Below are 9,990 nucleotides of genomic sequence, written 5' to 3' on the forward strand. Positions count from 1 at the left end.
CGTACTATATCATTAGTGACAAAATTATTCGTCATGTTTTTTGAGAACTAATAGCGACATTTTTTATTTTGTCACTAATAAAAATTAAAAAATTTGAAAATGAGGGTACTATTTTCTTCCAAATTTTTTTCTTTTCAGTAACAATTCCCTGCGCATTTTAATAACCTGTTCAATAAAATATCTATTACAAATCAATACAAAAATCTATTCATTTTCATAAACATCACAATCGAATTTTAGCACTATCCACAAAAATACAATATGAACTGTATGCGGATAATAAACATGTCTCCTAATATCCACAAAAAATGTCTACTAATATCCACAAAAATATAATATCAACCGTATGCAAATTACCAAACACATCTCCTAATATCAAAAAAAAAAAACATGTCTACTAATATCAACAAAAATAAAATATCAAGGGCGGATTACCAAACATGCCCCGTAATACCAACAAAAATATAAAATTTACAACACAACCAAAATACATGAAAGATAATATGAGCAAAAACACAAAATGAGCTACCATCTGCCCTCCAAATTACCAAACACGTCCATATCAAATCTCGAATCTGCAAAAAAATGAAACACAAAAAAAAGAAAAATGTTAATTAGACAATTATTATCTTATCCATAACATATACAATTTAACATGCATTTTTGGACATAGTTTTCAAACCGGGAGTCCCGTGCTAGTTCCGTAAATTTCCGTAACTTACATTGGTCCATCCCGAAGTGTTTGAGGTGTTTCCCGGGCCGTCTCATGGCTGTTGCATGATTTTGGCCCCTGAAGGCCTATTTTCAAGCTTAAGTGTGAAAAAGTGCATTTTTGGACTTAGTTTTCAAACTGGGAGTCCCGTGCTAGTTTCGTAAGTTTTCACAACTCACATTTGTTTATCCCGAGGTGTTTGAGGGGTTTCTCGGGCCGTCTCGTGGCTGTTGCACGATTTTGGCCCCCGAAGGCCTATTTTTGAAGCTTAAGTGTGGAAAAGTGCATTTTTAGACTTAGTTTTCAAACCGGGAGTCACGTGCTAGTTCCGTAAATTTCCACAACTCACATTGGTCCATCCCGAGGTGTTTGAGGTGTTTCCCGGGCCGTCTCGTGGCTGTTGCACGATTTTGGCCCCCGAAGGCCTATTTTCAAGCTTTAGTGTAAAAAATTACATTTTGGGACTTAGTTTTCAAACCGGGAGTCTCGTGCTAGTTCCGTTAGTTTCCACAACTCACATTGGTCTCTGCCGAGGTGTTTGAGGTGTTCCCCGGGCCGTCACGTGACTGTTACATGATTTTAGCCTCCGGTGGCCTATTTTGAAGCTTAAGTGTGAATAAGTGCATTTTTGGACTTAGTTTTCAAACGGGGAATCTCGTGCTACTTCCGTAAGTTTGCACAAGTCACATTGGTCCCTCCCGAGGTGTTTGAGGTGTTTCCCAGGCCATCTCGTGCCTGTTGCACGATTTTGGCCCCCCGAAGGCCTATCTTTAAGCTTAAGTGTGAAAAAGTACATTTTTGGACATAGTTTTCAAACCGGGAGTCCCGTGCTAGTTCTGTAAGTTTCCACAACTCACATTGGTCCATCCCGAGGTGTTTTAGGTGTTTCCCGGGCCGTCTCATGGCTGTTACATGATTTTGGCCACCGAAGGCCTATTTTCAAGCTTAAGTGTGAAAAAGTGCATTTTTGGACTTAGTTTTCAAACCGGGAGTCCCGTGCTAGTTCCGTAAGTTTGCACAACTCACATTTGTTTATCCCAAGGTGTTTGAGGTGTTTCCCGAGCCGTCTCGTGGCTGTTGCACGATTTTGGCCCCCGAAGGCCTATTTTTGAAGCTTAAGTGTGGAAAAGTGCATTTTTGGACTTAGTTTTCAAACCGGGAGTCACGTGCTAGTTCCGTAAATTTCCACAACTCACATTGGTCCATCCCGAGGTGTTTGAGGTGTTTCCCGAGCCGTCTCGTGGCTGTTGCACGATTTTGGCCCCCGAAGGCCTATTTTCAAGCTTTAGTGTAAAAAATTACATTTTGGGACTTAGTTTTCAAACCGGGAGTCTCGTGCTAGTTCCGTTAGTTTCCACAACTCACATTGGTCTCTGCCGAGGTGTTTGAGGTGTTCCCCGGGCCGTCACGTGACTGTTGCATGATTTTAGCCTCCGGTGGCCTATTTTGAAGCTTAAGTGTGAATAAGTGCAATTTTGGACTTAGTTTTCAAACCGGGAGTCCCGTGCTAGTTCCGTAAGTTTCCGTAACTCACATTGGTCCATCCCGAGGTGTTTGAGGTGTTTCCCGGGCCATCTCATGGCTGTTGTATGATTTTGGCCCCCAAAGGCCTATTTCAAACTTAAGTGTGAAAAAGTGCATTTTTGGACTTAGTTTTCAAACCGGGAGTCCCATGCTAGTTCCGTAAATTTCCACAACTCACATTGGTCCATCTCGAGGTGTTTGAGCTGTTTCCCGGGCCGTCTCGTGGCTGTTGCACGATTTTGGCCCCCGAAGGCCTATTTTTGAAGCTTAAGTGTGGAAAAGTGCATTTTTGGACTTAGTTTTCAAACCGGGAGTCCCATGCTAGTTCCGTAAATTTCCACAACTCACATTGGTCCATCTCGAGGTGTTTGAGCTGTTTCCCGGGCCGTCTCGTGGCTGTTGCACGATTTTGGCCCCCGAAGGCCTATTTTTGAAGCTTAAGTGTGGAAAAGTGCATTTTTAGACTTAGTTTTCAAACCGGGAGTCACGTGCTAGTTCCGTAAATTTCCACAACTCACATTGGTCCATCCCGAGGTGTTTGAGGTGTTTCCCGGGCCGTCTCGTGGCTGTTGCACGATTTTGGCCCCCGAAGGCCTATTTTCAAGCTTTAGTGTAAAAAATTACATTTTGGGACTTAGTTTTCAAACCGGGAGTCTCGTGCTAGTTCCGTTAGTTTCCACAACTCACATTGGTCTCTGCTGAGGTGTTTGAGGTGTTCCCCGGGCCGTCACGTGACTGTTGCATGATTTTAGCCTCCGGTGGCCTATTTTGAAGCTTAAGTGTGAATAAGTGCATTTTTGGACTTAGTTTTCAAACGGGGAATCTCGTGCTACTTCCGTAAGTTTGCACAACTCACATTGGTCCCTCCCGAGATGTTTGAGGTGTTTCCCAGGCCATCTCGTGCCTGTTGCACGATTTTGGCCCCCGGAAGGCCTATCTTTAAGCTTAATTGTGAAAAAGTACATTTTTGGACATACTTTTCAAACCGGGAGTCCCGTGCTAGTTCTGTAAGTTTCCACAACTCACATTGGTCCATCCCGAGGTGTTTGAGGTGTTTCCCGGGCCGTCTCATGGCTGTTACATGATTTTGGCCACCGAAGGCCTATTTTCAAGCTTAAGTGTGAAAAAGTGCATTTTTGGACTTAGTTTTCAAACCGGGAGTCCCGTGCTAGTTCCGTGAGTTTGCACAACTCACATTTGTTTATCCCAAGGTGTTTGAGGTGTTTCCCGAGCCGTCTCGTGGCTGTTGCACGATTTTGGCCCCCGAAGGCCTATTTTTGAAGCTTAAGTGTGGAAAAGTGCATTTTTGGACTTAGTTTTCAAACCGGGAGTCACGTGCTAGTTCCGTAAATTTCCACAACTCACATTGGTCCATCCCGAGGTGTTTGAGGTGTTTCCCGAGCCGTCTCGTGGCTGTTGCACGATTTTGGCCCCCGAAGGCCTATTTTCAAGCTTTAGTGTAAAAAATTACATTTTGGGACTTAGTTTTCAAACCGGGAGTCTCGTGCTAGTTCCGTTAGTTTCCACAACTCACATTGGTCTCTGCCGAGGTGTTTGAGGTGTTCCCCGGACCGTCACGTAACTGTTGCATGATTTTAGCCTCTGGTGGCCTATTTTGAAGCTTAAGTGTGAATAAGTGCAATTTTGGACTTAGTTTTCAAACCGGGAGTCCCGTGCTAGTTCCGTAAGTTTCCGTAACTCACATTGGTCCATCCCGAGGTGTTTGAGGTGTTTCCTGGGCCATCTCATGGCTGTTGTATGATTTTGGCCCCCAAAGGCCTATTTCAAACTTAAGTGTGAAAAAGTGCATTTTTGGACTTAGTTTTCAAACCGGGAGTCCCATGCTAGTTCCGTAAATTTCCACAACTCACATTGGTCCATCTCGAGGTGTTTGAGCTGTTTCCCGGGCCGTCTCGTGGCTGTTGCACGATTTTGGCCCCCGAAGGCCTATTTTTGAAGCTTAAGTGTGGAAAAGTGCATTTTTGGACTTAGTTTTCAAACTGGGAGTCACGTGCTAGTTCCGTAAATTTTCACAACTCACATTGGTCTATCCCGAGGTGTTTGAGGTGTTTCCCGGGCCGTCTCATGGCTGTTGCACGATTTTGGCCCCCGAAGGCCTATTTTCAAGCTTAAGTGTAAAAAAATACATTTTTGGACTTAGTTTTCAAACCGGGAGTCCCGTGCTAGTTCCGTTAGTTTCCACAACTCACATTGGTCCCTCCCGAGGTGTTTGAGGTGTTCCCCAGGCCGTCATGTGACTGTTGCATAATTTTAGCCTCCGGTGCCCTATTTTGAAGCTTAAGTGTGAATAAGTGCAATTTTGGACTTAGTTTTTAGACCGGGAGTCTCGTGCTAGTTCCGTAAGTTTACACAACTTACATTGGTCCATCCTGAGGTGTTTGAAGTGTTCCCCAAGCCGTCTCCTGGCTGTTGCACGATTTTGGCCTCCAATGGCCTATTTTTGAAGTTTAAGTGTGAAAAAGTGCATTTTTGGTCTTAATTTTCAAACCAGGAATCTCGTGCTACTTCCGTAAGTTTCCACAACTCACATTGGTCCCTCCCGAGGTGTTTGAGGTGTTTCCCAGGCCGTCTCGTGCCTATTTCACGATTTTGGGCCCTCGAAGGCCTCTATCTTTAAGCTTAAGTGTGGAAAAAGTGCATTTTTGGACCTAGATTTCAAACCGGGAGTCCCGTGCTAGTTCCGTAAGTTTCTACAACTCACATTGGTCCGTCCCGAGGTGTTTGAGGTGTTTCCCGGGCCGTCTCGTGGCTGTTGCACGATTTTGGCCCCTGAAGGCCTATTTTCAAGCTTTAGTGTGGAAAAGTGCATTTTTGGACTTAGTTTTTAAACCGTGAGTCCCGTACTAGTTCCGTAAGTTTCTACAACTCACATTGGTCTATCCCGAGGTGTTTGAGATGTTTCCCAGGCTGTCTCGTAGCTGTTGCACGATTTTGGCCCCCGAGGCCTATTTTCAAGCTTAAGTGTGAAAAAGTGCATTTTTGGACTTAGTTTTCTAACCGAGAGTCCCGTGCTAGTTCCGTAAGTTTCCACGACTCACATTGGTCCGTCCCGAGGTGTTTGAGGTGTTTCCCGGGCCGTCTCGTGGCTGTTGCACGATTTTGGCCCCCGAAAGCCTATTTTCAAGCTTAAGTGTGGAAAAAGTGTATTTTTAGACTTAGTTTTCAAACCGGGAGTCCCGTGCTAGTTCCGTAAGTTTCTACAACTCACATTGGTCCGTCCCGAGGTGGTTGATGTGTTTCCCGAGTCGTCTTGTGGCTGTTGCACATTTTTTCGACTAGTTTCATGCCTACATGTTGGAATAGTTTTCGACTTAGTTTCATGCCTACATGTTGGAATAGTGCAAATGTCAAAGTAGTTTCCTAATTGGGAGCCACGTGCATATTTCAGTGTTTGTGATATTTCTCAAGCTTTTACGTGCATAGTTCACTATCTTAGTTGAAGAAGAAATTTCTACTAAATTAGCATAGAAACATAATATATTGAGTTAAGTTACGATCCTTATAGTATTGATTTATGTTATTTCTTATAATCAAATTTACAAATGACATAATTTCCATATGATTTATAAGTAATGATTAAGAGTACATAGATCATATGGAAATTATGTCATGAACCCAGATGCAAATCTATATTAAGTTTCTAATAAATCCAGATTCAAATGTTTTGTTAAATTAAGAACAACCAATCTCAATCTCTATATTTGAGTGCTCTATCATCTCTCTATTTCAGATATTGGTTAAATGACATGTTGGGTATGGACAACTAACCTTAACTGCAAATTTCTTCACAGTTTTGATCATAAATCAATCATCTTGTGTTAGGTAGAACAAACATCCACTCTTGCCAGGGGAGGACAGTTCCCTAAGGGCATCGCTTCCGCAAATAGCCAGCATGTAATTCACAGGATCTATTCCTAACATTTCCCTAAGATGTCTAAATATCCAACAATGCAATTATCACAATGATGTTGATGAAATAATGAGAGTTCAATCTTCCAAAATTTGGCAATCCAAAAAATAACTAAACCAAATCAATTTCAAATCAAAATCCGGGAAAAAAAACCTACAACATGCTTAGTTGAATTTCTTATAGAGTATATACCTAAACACCATGGGACAGTAGTCCTTCCATCTGAAGTCCACTGACTGGTGTGGCGGTGTGCATTTCGATCCTTCAGTTGGAAACCTAGTCCAGAACTTCTCCTTGGGATCAAAATCCGCTGGCTTAAGCGCCCGTGTAATGGACGCATTCTTCCCAACAAAGTATCTACAAATCAATAAGAATTTCACAAAACACAAAACCAACCAACAAAAACCCAATACCCAAATAACGTCAACAGATGCAACAGATGAAAAAGCAAAAGCAAAAGAATCCAATCCAATAATGAACCTGATACCCAGTTGGAGATTAAGCATCAATTCATAATTCTTATGTCCCTCGGATATCATCTGCCCTTGTTTCTTGACATCAAAGCCTTCATACCAACAAGGACTCTTCCTCTACTGCCCAGCAGGAGCTCCTCCACAAGAAGACTCACTCCCAACCCCAACCCCAACCCCATCTCTTCCTGGACGGCGGCAACACGAAACACGGCTGCTCAGGCTGCCGATTATGCAAATTATCACTCCAAATCCCAGTATAAGAACTCCCATCAGGCCAAGCAAAAACCCCATTTCCTTTAGGAACACCATCTTCCCAATTCCCTTCATATCGATTCCCATTAGCCCAAATCAAAACCCCCTTACCCAGATTCAAACTTATAGTATTGAGTATATATAAACTTAATATGATAATCTGCTCCTTTTAAATAGATTTCTAATTACTCTTCTATATTGATAATCTACTCCTAATAGATTTCTAATTTCTTTAAAAACTATATTAAACTTAATATATAAAAAATTAAAGCATCAATTGCCTATCTATTGATAATCCAGCAGGCACATCATTGTTTGTACCTAGGAGAAATCCAATTCAAAACAGATTTCCATTAGGTTTTTTTTTTTTTATTTTGGGTTTCCAATTGGAACATCGAATTTGTATACAGAGCATTATACAGAGCATATTTTATATGTATATGGAGCATATTTCATATGTATACAGAGCATATACATTAGAAAAATACATCAGAGGGAGCATCGAGAGAGAGAGAGAGAGAGACTAACAGCGATGGTGTTCTCCGATCGGCACAGCAGCGGCGGTAAGGAAAGGAGGGGCTAACGATCGGCAGCAAGGGTAGGAGAAACCAACGGCGCTGTCGGCGGTGGGTTGATGCAGTGGTAGCAGCGGCGGTGAGGGAAATAGGTTTGAACCGAGTATAACGTGTGTGTGTGTGTGTGTGTGTGTGTGTGTGTGTGTGTGAGAAATAGGTTTGAACCGAGAAACTATTGTGTGTGTTTGAGGCGCCAAAACTTTTTATTTCCCTCCTAAAATATTTAGTGACTAAATTATTTATTGGTGACAAAATTATTTCTTCACCAAAGATAGAAATATTGGCCACAAAAATCGTTTTGTCACTAAATGATATTAAAATATTAAAAATTATTGGTGACAAAAATATATTCGTCATTAATAATTTTATAATTGGTGACCAATTTTTTCGTCACTAAAAGTCTCAAAATTTTGGCACCCTCCGAAAATATTAGCGGGAAGATATTTGGTGACAAAAAAAATATAAATAATGACGAAAAATAATTTCGTCACCTATTTTTTTTATTGTGATTTATATTGGTGACGAAATTTTATTTTTGTCTCCAAAAATGGTACATTTGGAGGCGAAATATGATTTTCGTCATTAAAAGATACGTATTTCGTGACAAAAATTTTTTTCGTCATTAGTTTTCGTCTCTAAAGACTATTTTTGTTGTAGTGGGCCTCTTTCCTTCGCATGAAGTAACCCTTCCCTCGCAATTCCCCCCGTGCCTGGCCTTCCAGGTATGTTTCTATCCGTCACCTAATTTATCTAACACTTTCCATCGAAATAAAAAATAAGAAAAAGGCACACTTTCCGTCGCTATGGCACTCTTTTCAGTTAGGCCTCTTTCCCTCGCTTGAAGTTACCCTTCCCTCGCAATTCCCCCTCTCCCTCGCCTTCCATGTATGTTTATATCAGTCGCCTAATTTTCGTAACAATTTCCATCAAAAAAAAAAGAAAAAGAAAAAGAAAGCCCTCGTTCCCTTGCTAAGGCCCAATTTTGAGTTAGACCTATTTCCCTCGTATGAAGTAACCCTTGCCTCGCAATCCCTCACCTTCCAGGTATGTTTCTATCCCTCGCCTAATTTTCTAACCATTTTTATCGAAATACAAAAAAAAAAAAAAAAATCCCTCCTCTCGACGTTAAGGCACTATTTTGAGAAAGGCCTCTTTCCCTCCCGTGAAGTAACCCTTCCCTCGTAATTCCCCTATCCCTCGCTTTCTAGGTATGTTTCTATCCCTTGCCTGATTTCTAACCCTGTCGAAAAAAAAAAAAAAAAACTCTTCCCCCCCCAAAGGCACTATTTTGAGTTAACCCTTCCATCGCAATTCCCCACTCCCTCACCTTCCAAGTATATTTCTATCCCTCTCCTAATTTTCTAACCCTTTCCATCGAAATACAAAAAAAAAAAAAAAAAAGAATAGAAAGCCCCCTCTTCTCCTAGCTAAGGGACTATTTTGAGTTAGCCCTCTTTCCCTCGCATAAAGTAACCCTTCCCTCGCAATTCCCCCTCTCCCTCGCCTTCCAGGTATGTTTCTATCTGTCGCCTAATTTTTCCATTCGGAAAAAAAAAGCCCTCTTTCCCACGCTAAGGCACTATTTTGAGTTAGGCTTCTTTCCCTCGCATGAAGTAACCCTTCCCTCACAATTTCCCCTCTCACTCGCCTTCCAGGTATGTTTCTATTTCTCGCCTAATTTTTCCAACCCTTTCAATCGAAAAAAAAGGCCATCCTTCCCTCGCTAAGGAACTATTTTGACTCAGGCCTCTTTCCCTCACATGACGTAACAATTCCCTCCCAATTCCCCTCTCGCTCGCCTTCCAGGTATGTTTCTATCCCTCACCTAATATTTTAACCCTTTGCATTGAAATGAAAAAAAAAAAAGAAAAAAGAAAAAAATGAAAAAAAAACCCCTCTTCTCCTCGCTAAGGCACTATTTTGAGTTAGGCTCTTTGTCTCACATGAAGTAACCCTTCCTCGCAATTCCCCCTCTCATTCTCCTTCCAGGTATGTTTCTATCTGTCGCCTAATTTTGTTAACACTTTCCATCGAAGAAAAAAAAAAAAAAAGCCCTTTTACCTTGCTAAGGCACTATTTTGAGTTAGGCCTCTTTCTCTCGCATCAAGTAACCCTTCCCTCGCAATTGCCCCTCTTCCTTACCATCCTGGTATGTTTTTATCCCTTTCCTAATTTTTCTAACCCTTCCATCGAAAAGAAAAAGATGCCCTCTTTCCCTCGCAAAGGCACTATTTTGAGTTAGGCCTCTTTCCCTAGCATGAAGTAACACTTGCCTCGCAATTCCACTATCCTTCGCCTTCCAGGTATGTTTCTATCCCTTACCTATTTTTCTAACCCTTTTCATCGAAATAAAAAATAAAAAAATAAAAAGAAGAAAAAGAAGAAGAAGAAGAAGCACGCTCCCCCTCGCTAAGGCATTATTTTGAGATAGGCCTCTTTCTCTCGCATGAAGTAACCCTTCCTTCACAATTCGCCTCTCCCTCGCCTTCCTGGTATATTTCTATCCGTCGCCTAATTTTTCAA

General features: G+C 41.7%; 1 long non-coding RNA gene across 1 annotated transcript; it reads right to left on the minus strand.

The window, feature by feature from the left end:
• Positions 1-211: 211 nt before the first annotated feature.
• Positions 212-6,524, minus strand: LOC145805820 (uncharacterized). Its single transcript, XR_014347971.1, has 2 exons — positions 6,360-6,524; positions 212-575 (listed from the first exon to the last, which is right to left on the minus strand). It is a non-coding gene; the product is annotated as an uncharacterized LOC145805820 (long non-coding RNA).
• Between the last annotated feature and the right edge of the window lie 3,466 nt (positions 6,525-9,990).

This window comes from Camellia sinensis, chromosome 13, assembly GCF_055761805.1.
Source record: "Camellia sinensis isolate YWXY chromosome 13, ASM5576180v1, whole genome shotgun sequence".
In the NCBI taxonomy this organism is placed as follows: Eukaryota; Viridiplantae; Streptophyta; class Magnoliopsida; order Ericales; family Theaceae; genus Camellia; species Camellia sinensis.